The following is an 18,883-nucleotide window of genomic DNA, read 5'->3' as shown; positions in this document are numbered from 1 at the left end:
GAAGAGCACTTACTACCGGAGTTCTTCCATTGGCCGAACAGAGCTCCATTCCACTGCTGCCATTGGATGGAACTGTCCCTCGTCTGCTGTGATTGGCTGGCAATGAGCAGCTCTTGACTGTGATTGACAGCGTGAGGACATTAACTCTGAGCTGTGACACCTTTTTAAAGGGAGGTGGATATTTGTCCCCGGACTGGAGAGTTGACCAGGGGAACCCATAGGACTTCACCTTAAAAGCCTCCACACTTTCCTCCCGTTCAAGATGGCTTGGCTGTTGATGTTTTTTAATCCCTTGGGGACAGGTTTTCATAGCGTTTACCCCACATCAACATGATTCTGTGTTGTATAAATCATGAAATGAATGGGAACAGAATCTAATGGCTGAACACAATGAGACAACACAGCCTCGTAGATTTTGATGAAACGTTGCTGTGAAAAACTGGGATCTCCTAGTACATTATGAATCTATGATAATGAACCGTGTGCATATCTGTGTACAGTACGTGTCTATAGTGTGCCTAAATGTCTGTCAACTCTATTTTCATATTTTTCTTTAACAAAAGATAAAGATCAAACAGAATGTCATGGTCATTTTAGACTGAAAAGAACTCAAGACTCTAGAACCAGAGAAATCTAAAGATTTTAGAGCCAGGGGTGGGTTCTAGACTCTAGAACCAGGGGTGGCCATCCCTTTTCCTGGAGAACTACTGGCTTTTGCTTCAACCCTGCTCTGTTCTAATACACCCAATTTAGCCAATCAAGGTCTCGATGAGGAGCATCTGAACCAGGTGTGTTAGAGCAGGGCTGGAGCAAAATCCTGCACAGGAGGGTAGCTCTCCAAGAGCAGAGTTGGAGACCCCTACTCTGTGGTGTATTTTGCATCATGCTTATCAAACTATTCCTTTGGAGACGCTGAACTCCGATCAGTATAACACTAATAATAAAATGGTAACTAACTGACCACTGTGTGATGTGTGGCACGTGTTGCTCTTCAGTGATCTCTCTCTCCTTCAGAGTCCCTTGCATCCTCCCACTCTGTCTCCCTTTTCTCCCTCACTCTTTTCCTCTCTGCAACCACACACTCCAGCTAGAGTTAGCAGGAGCTGCTGTTAGCAGCTTAACACGGTTTAGGAGATGTAGATTTGTAAAAACATTCACACTCACCAGCTTAGCAGCAGTCTAGCCTAAGATGGCTGCAGGGCTTAGAGTAGCTGTAGGGCATCTCTCACTTACACACAACACAAATGATGCGTTCAAAACAACTGGGAACTTAAGGGGGGAAAATTGTTCCTACTAGGAAAAATAGTTTTGAACGGTCATCCAACTCGGAATTCTAATTCGAAGACTCAGGCATCTTTCTGGAGCTCCGACCTGAAGATCACTGACATCATGATTTGACCTTGTTTTTTTCCAGAGTTCCCAGTTGTCTTGAAAGCACCAAAATACCCTCCCCTTGGCAGCTGATTTGTAGCCAGTGCTATGTCCTGATTTCTGTCGCTGCAAGGTGGCATCCTTGCATCTTCAGTGGCCAGTACTGTATTAATCTGTCTGGTCTATAGACTTTAATCTGATAGCTCCTGGGTATCTCATATCTGAGCCACATTATTCACTGATATACATTTGATAAGGAATGTCCCCAGGTCGGGGAGACTCTTTAGGCAAAAGGTCAGAGGTAGCCTATCCAGTGACACAAGCTATTAATAACAGTAATTATAGGGACAGACTGCATGTCAATCAACCACCCTGAGCAGGGCCAGTTCCAGGCATAAGTGACATGAGGTCACTTAGGGCCCCCAGACACTAGGGAACTCAGTCGGGCCTCAAACTTACTATTGAGAGTCATTCTCACTCAGATACTATATTAACATGGCATAAGTCATTACATTTGTAGAATTGCAGGAAATTAGCTGTAAAGTTGCAATGTGTAACTTTTTGGGTGAACCTGACCAAATTCACATAGAAATAAATGTGTTATAGATCTGTCATTCACATTGAAAACAAGTCTAAGAAGTGGTAGATATGTTTTATGTGTGCTATTTTTGTTTATACATCTTTTACTTTTGGTTTTCTACACCAGCTTCAAACAGCTGAAAATACAATATGTTTGGTTCTGGAAAATATATTTCACAGCAGTTCGGATGGTACAATGATTCTCTACACTATACTTGCTTGTTTTGTCACATAAACTGAAATTAGACTAACTATTAGAATTTTAGCAACCAGGAAATGGGACAGCAATTTCTGCATAGTGCATCTTTAAAACTGCAAACATGCAAAATGGGTAGAATTGCAGGAAATGTGTTATAAAATTACGTTTTTTCTCCGCTCCATGACAAAATGTGTAGAATCGCAGAAAACATGCTTTAAAACTGCAACAGAATTGCAGGAAATGTACTTGAAACAAATCTCCACTGTCAAGAGGGTGGCCACTAAAATGTTTAGCTGAGAGGTGGGGGGGGGCACCAAATCTCGCCCCCAGAAGGCTATAACTGGCCCTGACCACGAGACTGTATCTACTTTACTGATGCATTATGCAGTACCAGTCAAGTTTGGACACATACTTATTCAAGGGTTTTTCTTTATTTGTACTATTTTCTACATTGTGGAATAATACTGTAAACATCAAAACTATGAAATAACAAATATGGAATCATGTGGTAACTAAAAAAGTGTTAAACAAATCAAAATATAGCCGCCCTTTGACTTGATGGCAGCTTTGCACACTCTTGGCATTCTCTCAACCAGCTTCATGAGGTAGTTTTGTTTTGCCGCAGAGCACCAGTCTATGGCCCGTGACATGAACCGTCAAAAGCGGTGAGGGAGGAGCGCCCTTCTCAAATCGAGCAAGAATCTGTGCTGCTTGGAAGTGTTCAACAAGGCAGCATAGTGCACGGTCTAGAAATATACATCTCTTCTCCATAAAATATATGTTTGAATTTTCAAACTAGTTTTCATTGGGAAGTATAGTAATATTGTATTGTATCAAAAGCAATATCACTTTTACATGTGAAAACACATAATCATACTCATTACTCCACACGTACTTAGTTACGTCACTTTTGTTTTGAGCCGACTTTGCTTACCTGGGCACCCAGCTTAATCGAATCCCCTCAGTGTTTGACAGGTTGTAGGGATTTTATTTCACAAGATCGCCTCAAAAGTAGTTATTAGAATTGTTCTGTAGATTTACTAGCTACAGTTGACGTTTACAGTTGAACTAATCTATTTCATAATGATTAATAGTGGGAGTTTTCAATCAATTGTCAAATCTGAGAGATGCACATACAGTAGACCTCTGACCACGGGCGCAACTTTGGTTTTACAAGTGGGGGCAAATAACTATATATATATATTAGTTTTTTTTCTCCAGTTGTTTTACACTCTTAACATCCGCCCCCTCGGAGAGGTCCGCATGGTCCTAAAGCACACCATCGCCCTGTTTGTATCCCATTCCAATGATAAACCTGGGGGGGACAAAAATGCAATTTCATAATGTGGGGGACATGTCGTCCCCGTTCCCATCCCCAGTGAAAGTTGCTCCCGCAGGCCTATCTATCCCACATTTTTATTCTAGGTCCGTTATGTGAAATATTTTCTAAGTGGATTTTCTCAATGAAACACGGAAGGAGTTATATTACGCTGGCTGGGGCTGGCCTGGGCTGAACCGGGAAATTGCCCGTCACCATCGGCGAAAGCAGGGAGGAATGCCCTTCTCAAAATCTGTCTTGGTCATGTTGTCAACAAGGCATCATTGTGCATTGTCCAGAAACATACAACATCTCTTTTCCATTAAATAAATGTTTGAATTTTCAAACTAGTTTTCCTTGGGAAGGCAGATAAAGCATTTTTGTCAAAACCAATCACATTTGCATGTGAAAACACAGAATCCTACTCATCACTCCACATGCTTTTTTGCGTCACTGTAGTTTTGAGTCGACATCGCAGTCGGCCAGAGCGGGGCACCCTGTTCACGCCCTGGAGGCAGGCAGGCAGCCTGGTTCCAAAACGAATGCAATCACTTATCACCCGCTTTAAACTCCACTCATTAGGTAACCCGGGACAGATAAACGAATCCCTCATTCGCAAAGCTCATCTGCAGCTGGCTAACCAGCATCGTTATTGCTGCTGGGTGGAACGTGCCTCTAGCCAATCAATAGTCTTCTTACTAGCGGCTGTTATGTTGTTGGGTTTGTTTGGTTTCTTGCGTGCCTGTCTTTGGAAGGAGAGAGCGTGATGCAAACGGGACTATAACGGGCCGCAACCCTCAACAGACGGTTAGCTAGACACGCCGGTAAAACTAAGACATCGGCGAACCAAGAAAAACGATGGTTTTAAAGATTCGAGACCAGGTAGGTTGTGGGCTAATTAGCAACTATCCTAGTTAACGTTACTGAAAGAAACCGCTTGTCGTTTAGCTAAATTAGCCTACATTTGGGTCGTTTGCATAAAGTAATAACGACTCGAAACCCTTATAATTAGCTAGCTAGCTATATATTTAGCCGAAGTTAAAGCCTGGTAGATATGTAAGTTATATTGCTTTAGCCAACTTATTTTTGCCAGAAAATTACTTTGTTAAAGTATAGCTACATGGAAAGTCACCTGGCGCCATGACAGATAACTCTCAGCTGGTCAGCAACAGGTGTAAAGTCCAAAAGGGGTGTTTGCACGTGAGTGTATCCAAAGGTTGACACTCTACAAGTTGTTTAGTGTACTGCCCACTCACAAGAGCATGCACCCTCTGTCTGCCAATATCCTTCCAATATACACACACTTGCCTTAACACTCCCTGTCTGTTATAGTAGGCTAGTCTATTCTCCAGTTCCTAGGGTGTTTTGATTCTTCTGAAATGTGTTTTTAGGAATACACACACCAGTGTCAATTTTAGCATGTACATCTTGGTGGGGCAAACTCAACAACAACAAAAAATATCGATGCATGCCAGCAAAGCCACAACACTAACGGTGACAAACGGCGTCCACAAACTGTTCGTTAAGGCTTATTTACTGCCTTATAAAATAAAAAAACAGCTGATTTAGCAGACTTCAAATCACATTTTATTGGTCACAAACACATGGTTAGCAGATGTTTTTGCGAGTGTAGCGAAATGCTTCTGCTTCTAGATCTGACAGAGCAGCAGTATCTAACAGGTAATATCTAACAAATTTCACAACAAAACCTAATACACACACTCTAGTAAAGGAATGGGATAAGAATATATAAAATATATGGATGAGCAGTGACAGAGCGGCTTAGATGGTATAGAATAGATCATGTAGGATACAGTATATACATATCTGCATTACTTATCTCACATGTAAACACTCTTAAAGTGGTATTATTAAAGTGCCTAGTGTTCCATTTATTAAAGTGGCCAATGATATCAAGTCTGTAGGTGGGCAGCTGCCTCTCTGTGCTAGTGATGGCTGTTTAACAATCTGATGGCCTTGAGAGAGAAGCTGTTTTTCAATCTCTGTCCCAGCTTTGATGCACCTGTACTGACCTCGTCTTCTGGATGGAAGCAGGGTGAACAGGCAGTAGTTCGGGTGGATATTGTCCTTGATGATATTTTTTGCCATCCCATGACATCGGGTGTTGTAGGTGTCCTGGAGGGCAGGTAGTTTGCTCCCAGTTATGTGTTGTGCAGACCTCACTACCCTCTGGAGAGTACTGCGGTTGTGGGTGGTGCAGGTGCCGTACCAGGCGGTGATACAGCCCTACAGGATGCTCTCGATTGTGCACCTGTAAAAGTTAGAGGGTTTTTGGTGACAAGCCACGTTTATTTTCAGCCTCCTGAGGTTGAAGAGGCACTGTTGCGCCTTCTTCACTACACTGTCTGTGTGCATGGACCATTTCAGTTTGTCGGTGATATGTACACCGAGGAACTTTCCAGCTTCTCCACTGCTGTCCCGTCGATGTGGATAGACTTGCTTAAACAAATGTGGTTTCTACTGACTATGGCATAAGTGGACAACGAGCACATACGAGGCAATTTGTCATTTTGATTATAAACTGGGTGGTTCACGCCCTGAATGCTGATTGACTGAAAGCTGTGGTATATCAGACCGAATACCACTGATATGACAAAACATTTATTTATACTGCTGTAATTGCGTTGGTAACCAGTTTATAATAGCATTAAGGCTCCTTGGGGGTTTGTTGTATATGGCCAATATACCATGACTAAGGGCTGTATCCAGGCACTCCATGTTGCGTCATGCTTAAGAACAGCCCTTAGACATGGTATATTACCCATATACCCACACCCCCTCGGGCCTTATTGCTTAATTAAGACATTAATGAGCTAGTACGGATGTAGTCAATATAACTATTTGTTCAGCACTTTTGAAATGTACAGCGACAGAATTCAGAACATGGGCCGTTCTTACAGTATTCTCCCTGTACATCAAGTCACAACCATAGGATAAATAAATTGGGCATATAAACAGACGATGAAAGCTCTTATTCAATGATTACATTTCTCTAAAACAGGCTATAGGCTACATGTGCACCACCAAGTTAGAACAGTAGGCTAAATTGTGAGGGGGGAAAGGGAACAAATTATTAGGGTGAGGCACATGGGCTACGAACAGCTTACTACAAAACATACACAGCATATTACATAATTTTTGCAGCAGCATACAAGACATTTTTGGACTCACCTTGATGTACTGGATTCTTTTCAACAGGAAGGTGGCGCGGTGGTCCTTTGTGGGCAAATTTGGTCATCAAACTTTGTCATCAAAGTCTGGCATTCTCTGGATTTATGGTGCTTTCGAGACAACTGGGAACTCTGGGAAATAAACAAGGTTGAATCATGACGTCGGTGATCTTCAGGTCGGAGCTTTTGAAAGAGGCCTGAGTTCCCAACTTGGAATACCGAGTTGGATGACTGTTCCCACACCCCCCCCCCCAGAGTTCCCAATTGTCTTGAACTCACTGAAGTCTGAGATTTCCCAGTTCTGAGTTTCCAGTTGTTTTGAATGCAGCAGAAGTCATGCTGGATTGACAGCATGGCCAATGTTGAATGTTTATCCTTTTAAGCTTGGAAAAGAGACCCTTAAACCCAGACATGGACCACACCCACTCCACTGAATAGCAGACTAGGGATTGCTTGCAGTTAGCCACTGATTCCTTCCAAACCACTCATTGTTGAATTTGCCATTTCGTACTGATACGTTTTATCTATAATTTCTCTTCATAAAATGATTTGCCATTAGATTGTCGACTTGTTTCATGATGATGACTGCTAGCTTGGTAGCTAAGATTTTGAAAATATGATGTTGACATGATCAGTCCAATCAAAGCTACGATAGATATAACGTGATGTCATTTTATCTGTACCCAATGACCTTGAGCCTTCTTGGATGGGCACTTCTAATATAACTCTATGGCAGCACCCAAGGGGCTTGAATTTTCTAGCTCTACCTGTAAATTTTGCAGTGACGTAATGTCCCAATGACTGACAGAACACTGAGCCAATCACGGCGCAACTAGAGAACATTACCAATCCCCTGACTCAAATGTACAGTAAATGTAAACATTCAGAAATGAACAGTAAACTCACAAAAGTTTCAAAAGAAAATTAACATTACAAATGTGACCGACCGGCTCGATTCGGTCTTATGTAGCAAAATTAGAAATTGTGTTTTTTACATTGAACAAAAGTTGAGACTCTAGAACATGGGTGTCAAACTCTGGCCCGCGGGCCAAATTTGGCCCGTGGGGTAATTATATTTGGCCCGCGAGACAATACCAAATTACTACTAGAGCTGGCCCGCCGGTATTATACAGCGCATTCACCGCTAATACTACGAATCCCATAATGCTCTGCTGTTGTTTTCGCGCGCCAATCAGGACAGGACTCAGAAATGCCCTCTCCTCTGTGACAGTAGTCATAGCAACATAGACGCTACAACTGTCAGCGCGCTATCCCTTCCCAAAAATGGCGAAAAGAAAGGCAGAAAACAGGAGCTTTCTGGACAAGTGGGAGGCAGAATATCTGTTTACATATGTAAAAGACAAACCTGTTTGTCTTGTTTGTAGAGTCAACGTGGCTGTAAGTAAGGAGTACAACATTAGACGACACTATGAAACGGAAACACCATGACAAATACAAGGACATGGACATGACTCAAAGGAGCCAGAAAGTAGAGGAGATGAAAAGAAGTTTGGTTTCACAACAATTATTGTTCAAAAAAGCCACATCACAAAGTGAGGCTGCTGTAAAGGCTAGTTATATAGTGGCAGCAGAGATCGCAAAATCAGCCCGGCCTTTAATGAGGGAGAGTTCGTGAAAAAGTGCATGATGAAAGTTTGTGACCTCGTATGCCCAGAGAAAAAGCAAGCATTTTCAAACGTGAGCCTGAGCAGGAACACAGTAGCTGATCGCACATGTGATCTTGCCACCAATCTGTATGACCAGCTGATGGAAAAGGAAAATATTTCGTTGCGTTCTCCCTCGCTGTGGATGAGAGCTGCGACGCATCTTGAAAAGTTTATTTTGGTATTTAAATCAGAAGGCTGCAAATAGAAAAGAGGCATACGATTTTTATTTAAATTTTATTTATTTAATAAATGAATGCCATTGATGTGTTTTTTCATTTGAAATTCGATTTTGCATGTCTCCACTATTAAATTATATATTGTATGGTAATAAGCGATGCTTGTTCCATATTCAATGTTAAAGCAAAACTTGTTTGGGTCCATATTAAAAGGTTCATTTGTTCAATGTTGGCCCGCGACTTTGTTCAGGTTTTACATTTTGGCCCACTGGGTATTTGAGTTTGACACCCCTGCTCTAGAACATGGTATATCATACACTACAGTTGAGGAACAATGGGTAAGTAATTATGCTTTGAAAGTTGATAAACTTGTAAACCCACTTTTGAGAAAATGGCCCTGGAATGTTTTGGTACACCTACTGGAGAGCTCTTTGTCTACATCCATTCAGCATCGTTCACACCCTGTTAAGCCTTAGCCCCACCCATCTCTTTAAGGATTCACGTGAGGCCATGTGCTAAACAGAGCGAGTACTGTAGTGTACTAAACAACCAAATATTTCAAGACTAAAGGCAGTTGTTGCAGTGATATCATGAACACTCACAACCATGGATGAACGATTCTCCATCTCTGTCACGGGTGCCATGGTTTCCCTTAGTTTGAAGATGTATAAAACACCCGTCTCCAGATTACAACATCCTTCTAGTGTGTTCCATTTTCGAAGCCCTCTGCATATTTGCAATCTAATGCCAGAATTTTTTCCATCTCCTTAGCTATCATACTCTGCTTCGGGTCTTCTTGGGTATGACGCTACAAGCTTGGCACGTGCAATTGGGGATTTTCTCTCATTCTTCTTTGCAGATCCTCTCACGCTCTGTCAGGTTGGATGGGGAGCATCGCTGCACAGCTATTTTCAGGTCTCTCCAGAGATGTTCGATCAGGTTTAAGTCCAGGCTCTGGCTGGGCCACTCAAGGACATTGAGACTTGTCCCGAAGCCACTGCTGTGTTGTCTTGGTTGTGTGCTTAGGGCCGTTGTCCTGTTGGAAGGTGAACCTTCGCCCCAGTCTGAGGTCCTGAGCTCTCTGGAGCAGGTTTTCATCAAGGATCTCTCTGTACTTTACTCTGTTGATCTCTCCCTCGATCCTGACTAGTCTCCCAGTCCCTGCCGCTGAAAAATATCCCCACAGCATGATGCTGCCACCACCACGCTTCACCGTAGGGATGGTGCCAGGTTACTCTAGACGTGCGTGCCTTTCCAAGTACAGACAGGATCTGTGCCTTTCCAAATCATGTCCAATAAATTTAATTTACCACAGGTTGACTCCCAAGTTGTAGAAACAGCTCAAGAAATAATGTTAATAATTGTTTTTTATTTTTAATACATTTACAAAAATGTGTAACCTGTATTTGCTTTCTTATTATGGGGTGTTGATTGCTGATGAGTTTTTTTTATTTAATCAATTTTAGAATAAGGCTAATGTAAAAAAAAAAAAATGGAAAAAGTCAATGGGTCTGAATACTTTCCCGAAGGCGCAGAGGATTTTCCCAAGGTTGCTGTTGATGCATATCCCCCGGTTGTTATTGGGGTCAAATTTGTCTCCACTTTTGCTTATCGAGGTGATCAGTCCTTGGTTCCAAATATTGGGGAAGATGCCAGAGCTGAGGATGATGTTATTGAGGTTAAGTATAGGCAATTGGAATTTGTGGTCTATATATTATGTAATTTCATTTAGGATACCATCAACCCCACAGGCCTTTTTGGTTTGGAGGGTTTGTATTTTTTTTCTGTAGTTCATTCAGTGTAGTTGGAGAATCCAGTGGGCTCTGGTAGTCTTTAATAGCTAATTCTAAGTTTTGTAAATTATCATGTATATGTTTTTGTTCTTTGTTATAGAGCCAAAAATATTTGAGAAGTGATTTATCCATACATCTCCATTTTGTTTGTTTAGTGTGTTCCAATAACATTGAGCCGATTTCTGACATGCTGTTCCTTATTTTTTTCATATTGTATTTCTGTACTGTTTGTGTTGCATTCTTAGTGCCTTCAGAAAGTATTCATACCACTTGACTTATTCCACATTTTGTGTCATAGCCTGAATTCAAATTTGATTAAGTAGATTTGTGTCACCCATATACACACACTACATATTGACAAAGTGAAAACATGTTTTTAGAAATGTATTCACACCCCTTTGCTATGACACTCCTCACTCCAAATTGAGCTCAGGTACATCCAATTATTTTTGTTATCATCCTTGATGTCACTACAATTTGATTGGAGTCCACCTGTGGCCAATTCAGTTGTTTGGACATGATTTAGGTCCCACAGTTGGCAGTGCATGTCAGCAGAAACTACCATGAAGTCCAAGGAACTGTCTGTATATTTCTGAGATAGAATTGTGATGAGGCATATATCTGGGGAAGGGTATAAAACTATTTCTAGAGTGGAACTACCCAGACTCTGCCTAAAGCTTTCTCGTCCGAACAAACTGAGCAACCGGGCAAGAAGGACCTTAGTCAAGTTGATGACCAAGAACCCAATGACCACTCTGACAGAAATACAGAGCTCCTTGGCTGAGATGGGAGAACCTGTCAGAAGGACAACAGTCTCTACAGCACTTCACCAATCTGGGCTTTATGGGAGTGGCCAGATGGAATCCAGTGCTGAGAAAAAGGCACATGACATCACGCCTGGAGTTTGCAACAAAAAAAGGCATGTGAAAGACTGATGATAAAGCATAAGATTCTATGGTTTGATGAGACTAAAATGTAACTCTTTGGCCTGAATAAAAAACACTGTCTGGGGAGAACCAGGCACAGCTCATCACCCGTCTAACACCATCCCTACTGTGAAGTATGGTGGTGGCAGCATCATGCTATGGTGATTCTTTTCAGCGGCAGGGACTGGGAGACTGGTAAGGATAGACGGAACAATGAATGGATCCTAATATAAACAAATCCTTGATTAGAACCTGCTTCAGAGTGCAAACAACCAAGGAGACTGGAATGTAAATCTTTGCCCAAGGTCAATGACCCCAAACATACACCCAAAGCAATACTGTGAATTGGACAAGGATGTGAAAGTTCTTGAGTGGCCCAGCAAAAGCCCAGACTTAAATCCCTTTGAAAATCTGTGGAAAGACTTGAAAATTGCTGTTTACCGCCGCTCTCCATCTAACTTAACCCCCCTAGATTTGATGTCCGCGCCCCTGCGGAAATTGAGTTAGCATAATCAGAAAATCCCTATTAAAATATATTAGTTTAAGCTAGAGATCTGATGCACCTCAATCCGCAGATGTCGCACTTCCGCATCTACGGTAAAAAGTGTCAGAGCTAGAACGGTGTTTGTCAGACCATGAGACATCCCGAAAATCGTTCTTCTCGCAAAATCGTCTGTAGCGTCTGAACGGTTTGGCCTACAAACTACACTGAACAAAAATACAAACACTATGTAAAGTGTTGGTCCCATGTTTCATGAGCTGAAATAAGATCCCAGAAATGTTGCGTATGCACAAAAAGCATATTTCTCTCAAAAGCACAAATTTGTATTTCATCCCTGTTAGTGAGCATTTCTCCTTTGCCAAAATAATCCATCCACCTGACAGATATGGCATATGAAGAAGCTGATTAAACAGCATGTGCACATTGTGCTGAGGACAATAAAAGGCCACTCTAAAAAGTGCAGTTTTGTCACACAACGCAATGCCACAGATGTCTCAAGTTTTGAGGGATTGTGCAATTAGCATGATGATTACAGCAATGTCCAACAGACATTGCCGCTTCCAACATAAAGTTGCCAGTATGTTCAACCGGCCTCGTGTATGGCGTTGTGTGGGAGAGCGGTTTGCTGACATTGTGTCAACGTTGTGAACAGAGTGCCCGACGGGGGGCGGTGGGGTTATGGTATGGGCAGGCATAAACTATGGACAACGAACACAATTGCATTTTATCGATGGCAATTTGAATGGACAGATACCGTGACGAGATCCTGAGGCCCATTGTCGTGCCATTGATCCTCCGCACAGCAACATGTCTCAAGGATATGTACTCAATTCATGGAAGCTGAAAATGTCCCAATTATTCCATGTTCTGCATACTCACCTGACATGTCACCCATTGATCTTTGGATCGACGTGTACGACTGCGTGTTCCAGTTCCCGCCAACTTCGCACAGCCGTTGAAGAGGAGTGGGACAACATTCCACAGGCCACAAACAGCCTGAGCAACTCTATTCCGAAGGAGTTGTATCGCACTGCATGACGCAAATGGAGGTCACACCAGGACCTTTAAAAAAAATTTTTTTTAAAGGGAACTGTGACCAACAGTTGCATATATGTATTCCCAGTCTTGTGAAATCCATAGAATAGGGCCTAATGCATTTTAAATTGACTGATTTCCTTATATGAATCATTGAAATTGTTGCGTTTATATTTTTGTTCAGTATATTATGACCCCTCTATGGAAAGATGAGACTCTCACAAACACAATGGTGGTCTCCGTTTTGCTCCAAGACGTTTTGCTCCCCCCCCCCCCCACAAGCCTCTTGGGACTTGTCTGAATTTGGTACAGCTGATCTGCCAACTTTTGTCTGTAGCGTCCGACCAGTTTGGAGTACACACTAATATGACCCCTCTCTCATGAACACGCACATGTTTTGCTCTAGGATGCTCACAAGACTCATCTGAAGGTCCCCAGGTACCAGTTGAATTTTTTTTAATGGAAGTACAGTGAATGTATTGAGACTCTTTAGCGCCAAAAATAAGGGGTTAAATACTTGTCAAAAAGATAATAAAAATAAAAAATCCTGATCTTTCTTAGTGCATTCGGAAAGTATTCAGACCCTTTCCCTTTTTCCACATTTGGTTACGTTACAGCCTTATTCTGAAACTGATTAAATGTATATTGACAAGGACAAATCTATGTACAATTCTCCATAATGACAAAGCAAAAACAGGTTTTGGGATTTTTTTTCATAAAAAAAAAAAAAGATTATATATAATAAAGTATTTAGATTCTTTGCTATGAGACTCGAAATTGAGCTAATTTGCATCCTGTTTCCATTGATCGTCCTTGAGATGTTTCTACAACTTGATTGGAGTCCACCTGTGGTAAATTCAGTTGATTGGACATGATTTGGAAAGGCGCACACACGTCTATATATAAGGTCCCACAGTTGACAGTGCATGTCACAGCAGAAACCAAGCCATGAGGTCGAAGGAATTATACGTAGAGCTCCAAGACCTGATTGTGCCGAGGCATAGATCTGGGGAAGGGTACCAAAAAATGTCTGCATTATTGAAGGTCCCCAAGATCACCATCATTCTTAAATGGAAGAAGTTTGGAACCACCAAGACTCTTCCTAGACCTGGCCGCCTGGCCAAATTGAGCAATCGGGGGAGAAGGGCCTTGGTCAGGGAGTGGACCAAGAACCCAATGGTCACTCTGACAGAGCTCTAGAGTTCCTCTGTGGAGATGCGAGAACCTTCCAGAAGGACAGCCATCTCTGCAGCACTCCACCAATAAGTCCTTTATGGTGATGTTTTGGGGCTGTTGCTGGGCAACACGGACTTTCAACTCCCTCCAAAGATTTTCTATGGGGTTGAGATCTGGAGACTGGCTAGGCCACTCCAGGACCTTGAAATGCTTCTTACGAAGCCACTCCTTCGTTGCCCGGTCGGTGTGTTTGGGATCATAATCATGCTGAAAGACCCAGCCACGTTTCATCTTCAATGCCCTTGCTGATGGAAGGAGGTTTTCATCAAAATCTCTCACGATACATGGCCCCATTCATTCTTCCTTTACACAGCGATCAGTCGTCCTGGTCCCTTTGCAGAAAAACAGCCCCAAAGCATGATGTTTTCCACCCCCGTGCTTCACAGTAGTATGGTGTTCTTTGAATACAACTCAGCATTCTTTGTCCTCCAAACACGACAAGTTGAGTTTTTACCAAAGTTATATTTGGTTTCATCTGACCATATGACATTCTCCCAATCTTCTTTCGATCATCCAAATGCTCTCTAGCAAACTTCAGACGGGCCTGGACATGTACTGGCTAACAGGGGGACACGTCTGGCACTGCAGGATTTGAGTCCCTGGCGGCGTAGTGTGTTACTGATGGTAGGCTTGTTACTTTGGTCCCAGCTCTCTGCAGGTCATTTCACTAGGTCCCCCGTGTGGTTCTGGGATTTTTGCTCACGTTCTTGTGATCATTTTGACCCCACGGGTGAGATCTTGCGTGGAGCCCCAGATCGAGGAGATTATCAGTGGTCTTGTATGTCTTCCATTTCCTAATAATTGCTCCCACAGTTGATTTCTTCAAACCAAGCTGCTTACCTATTGCAGATTCAGTCTTCCCAGCCTGGTGCAGGTCTACAATTTTGTTTCTGGTGTCCTTTGACAGCTTTTGGTCTTGGCCATAGTGGAGTTTGGAGTGTGACTGTTTGAGGTTGTGAACAGGTGTCTTTATACTGATAACAAGTTCAAACAGGTGCCATTAATACAGGTAACGAGTGCACATTTGTGGCCTGCTGGAGTTCATTTTGCAGGGTCTGGCAGTGCACCTCCTTGCACAAAGGCGGAGGTAGCGGTCCTGCTGCTGGTTTGTTGCCCTCCTACGGCCTCCTCCACGTCTCCTGATGTACTGGCCTGTCTCCTGGTAGCGCCTCCATGCTCTGGACATTACGCTGACACACAGCAAACCTTCTTGCCAAGCTGCATTGATGTGCCATCCTGGATGAGCTGCACTACCTGAGCCACTTGTGTGGTTGTAGACTCCGTCTCATGCTACCACTAGAGTGAGAGCACCGCAGCATTCAAAAGTGACAAAACATCAGCCAGGAAGCATAGGAACTGAGAAGTGGTCTGTGGTCACCACCTGCAGAATCACTCCTTTATTGGGGGTGTCTTGCTAATTGCCTATAATTTCCACCTTTTGTCTATTCCATTTGCACAACAGCATGTGAAATTTATTGTCAATCAGTGTTGCTTCCTAAGTGGACAGTTTGATTTCACAGAAGTGTGATTGACTTGGAGTTACATTGTGTTGTTTAAGTGTTCCCTTTATTTTTTTGAGCAGTGTATATCTAAATTAGCCACCCTTTGGCTTTATGACTGCTTTGCACACTCTTGGCAATCTCTCAACCAGCTTCATGAAGTAGTCACCTGGAATGCTTTTACAACAGTCTTGAAGGAGTTCCTACATATGCTGAGTACTTGTTGGCTCCTTTTCCTTCACTCTGTGGTCCAACTCATCCCGAACCCTCTCAATTGGGTTGAGGTCAGGTGATTGTGGAGGCCAGGTCATCTGATGCATCACTCCATCACTCTCCTTTTTGGTCAAATAGCCCTTACACAGCCTGGAGGTGTGTTGGGTCATTGTCCTATTGAAAAACAAATTATAGTCTCACTAAGCACATCAGATTGGATGGCGTGCCGCTGCAGAATGCTGTGGTAGCCATACTGGTTAAGTGTGCCTTGAATTCTAAATAAATCACTGATAGTGTCACCAGCAAAGCACCACCACGCTTCCTCCTCCATGCTTCACGATGGGAACCACACATGTGGAGATCATCCGTTCACCTCCTCTGCGTCTCACAAAGACACTGCAGTTGGAACCAAAAATCTCCTCAAATTTGGACTCATCAGACCAAAGGACAAATTTCCACGGTCTATTGTCCATTGCTTGTGTTTCTTGGCCCAAGCAAGTCTCTTCTTCTTATTGGTGTCCTTTTAGTTGTGGTTTCTTTACATCAATTCAATCTTGAAGGCCTGATTCACGCGGTCTCGTCTGAACAGTTGATCTTGAGGTGTCTGTTAATTGAACTCTGTTTAGCATTTATTTGGGCTGCAATTTCTGAGGCTGGTAACTCTATTAAACGTATCTTCTGCAGCAGAGGTAACTTGGTCTTCCTTTCCTGAGGCGGTCCTCATGAGAGCCAGTTTCATCATAGGGCTTGATGGTTTTTGCGACTGCACTTGAAGAAACTTTAAAAGTTCTTGAAATGTTCTGAATTGACTGACCTTCATGTTTTAATGTAATGATGGACTGTTGTTTCTCTTTGCTTATTTGAGGTGTTCTTACCATAATATGGACCTGGTCTTTTCCCAAATAGGGTTAGCTTCTGTATACCACCCCTACCATGTCAAAATACAACTGATTGGCTCAAATGCATTAAGAAGGAAAGAAAAAACACAAATGAACTTTTAACAAGGCACACCTGTTAATTGAAATGCATTCTGTGACTACCTCATGAATCTGGTTGAGAGAATGCCAAGAGTGTGCAAAGCTGTCACCAAGGCAAAGGGTGGCTACTTTTTAAGAATCTCACATATAAAATATATTTTATACTTTTTTTGGTTACTACATGATTCCATGTGTTATTTCATAGTGTTGATGTCTTCACTATTATTCTACAGTGTAGAACATAGTAGAAATAAATGAATAAACCCTGGAATGAGTAGGTGTATCAACTTTTGACTGGTACTGTATATATTTATTTCCTGAAAGTTTTTATACAGTATCTCTCTGATATAGGACAGACACTTCAGAACAAACTTCCTTTTTGATTTTTTTGGTGGGGTCCTATCTGCTGTTCCATGTAGTGAATATTTTATTCAATGCATTTGTATGGGCTAATAGCTGTAAGGCCACAAAAAAGTCAAGGGGTATGAATACTTTTGAAGGCACTGTAGATCATTGCCTCTCCTCTAGATGGCGTCTGGTAGCTCAACATCCTCCCCGTGTGTGTGTGTGTGTGTGTGTGTGTGTGTGTGTGTGTGTGTGTGTGTGTGTGTTATTCCGAACACAGAGCAGGAACAATATGTCTAATAACTCATGGCCTTTCTGACTTCCCATCCATCCATATTCCAAAACATAAGTTTGTCAGTTTTCAAGCCTCGGAAGCGCAAACCCAAATTGTATTGATGAATGCAGGACTGTGTGTGGATGTGTTCACATGAGGCTGGAGCTGGTTGTCCCTATGTTACTGAATACCAATACTTACCCGTTGCCGTGGGTGTGTAGGCCTTGGGTGTGTTTGGGTACGTGTGAGCATCCATGTGTGAATGAGTCCTACATTATAAACACACAGATAATGTGAGCAGGGTTAGAAAAAAGATCAGGGTAAGCATGCCTGTTCTCTCTCACACACATCTCTTTACCTAAGTGTTCACACCTCTTTGCTATGACAATCTAAATTGGGCTCCGGTGCATCCTATTTCTTTTGATCATCTGTGAGATGTTGCTTTATGTCAGTACACCCTTATGGGACGATGTTTCCCAGAATAGACATGTTCTGTGGTTCTTCTAACTGGTGCTGTTTTTCTGCAAACGGCCCAAATCTGGTGCTGGTAGCCCCTCCGATGTCTATACCATAGAGACAGACTGGGGACACAGACTGGTCATATGATTTAGATCTGCTCTATTGCAAGTCTTCCAACACACACACACACACACACACACACACACACACACACACACACAAAGTGGGAGAATGCATGCACACACACTGATTTAATGGGGTTTTGTGGCTAGGCTAGAATGCTCCTCTAGGCTCTCAGGCTCTGCCTCCCATATGAAAACAGTTACAACAGACACACACACACACACACACACACACACACACACACACACACACACACACACACACACACACACACACACACTGCTCTAGTTGTCTTGCCAGTTTGTTCCAGTTTTTATAATGAGGGAATAGGGGAAGCTCAGCCACCAATGCACCAATGGGGTTACTGGCATACACACACACACACACGCACACACTGGCATACACTTCAATTTAAGTTCTGTGAGAGGGATAAAGCCTCTCTTCTCCTAATGGAGAACACAGCAGAGCCTTTGTGCCTGAATAAAAACACCGACCAGTACAAACCAGTACAGACCACTACAAACCAGCAGTACAGAAACTATGGACCAGACCAGTGCAGACATAAATAATAATAATTACAGACCAGTTACATAGACCCCATTTAGGTGTCCACCATAGACACCATTAAGGACCAGTGCAGACCACTATAAAACAGTGCAGACTTATATAGTACAGACCACTATAGAACAATACAGACTACAGTGTAGACCAGTACTGCTGCACCAGATCCAGGATGTGACCTTTTTGCCAGTGCTTGTCTGTCTGGACTGAGAACAGGAGGATAGCTGACTGACTGCTGTGCTGCTGAGCTACCTACCTACTGCTAGCTGTTCCCCTCGCTCTCCCTCTCCCCTCCCCCTTTCACCATACCCCATCCCCTCTTTTTCTCTCTCTCACCCCCTCCCCCTTCTCTCTCTCTCGCCCCCTTCTCTCTCTCATCTCTCTCTCTCTCTCTCTCTATATGAAAGCGCTGGTTTCAGCAGCTTTCTGAATAGAGCAA

This window comes from Salvelinus sp. IW2-2015, linkage group LG31 (genome assembly GCF_002910315.2).
Source record: "Salvelinus sp. IW2-2015 linkage group LG31, ASM291031v2, whole genome shotgun sequence".
Classification (NCBI taxonomy): Eukaryota; Metazoa; Chordata; class Actinopteri; order Salmoniformes; family Salmonidae; genus Salvelinus; species Salvelinus sp. IW2-2015.
This window is presented reverse-complemented; position numbering follows the sequence as displayed.